A 256-nucleotide genomic window follows, 5' to 3' on the forward strand; every position below is an offset into this window, starting at 1 on the left:
CTAGTAATTTTCTGGTAGCATCTTTAGGATTCTCTATGTATAGTATCATGTCATCTGCAAACAGTGACAGCTTTACTTCTTCTTTTCCGATTTAGATTCATTTAATTTTTCCTTCTTTGATTGCTGTGGCTAAAACTTACAAAACTATGTTGAATAGTAATGGTGAGAGTGGGCAACCTTGTCTTATTCCTGATCTTAGTGGAAATGCTTTCAGTTTTTCACCATTGAGGATGATGTTGGCTGTGGGTTTGTCATA

This window comes from Neophocaena asiaeorientalis, unplaced genomic scaffold (assembly GCF_003031525.2).
Source record: "Neophocaena asiaeorientalis asiaeorientalis breed wild unplaced genomic scaffold, Neophocaena_asiaeorientalis_V1.1 scaffold118, whole genome shotgun sequence".
NCBI classification, from domain to species: Eukaryota; Metazoa; Chordata; class Mammalia; order Artiodactyla; family Phocoenidae; genus Neophocaena; species Neophocaena asiaeorientalis.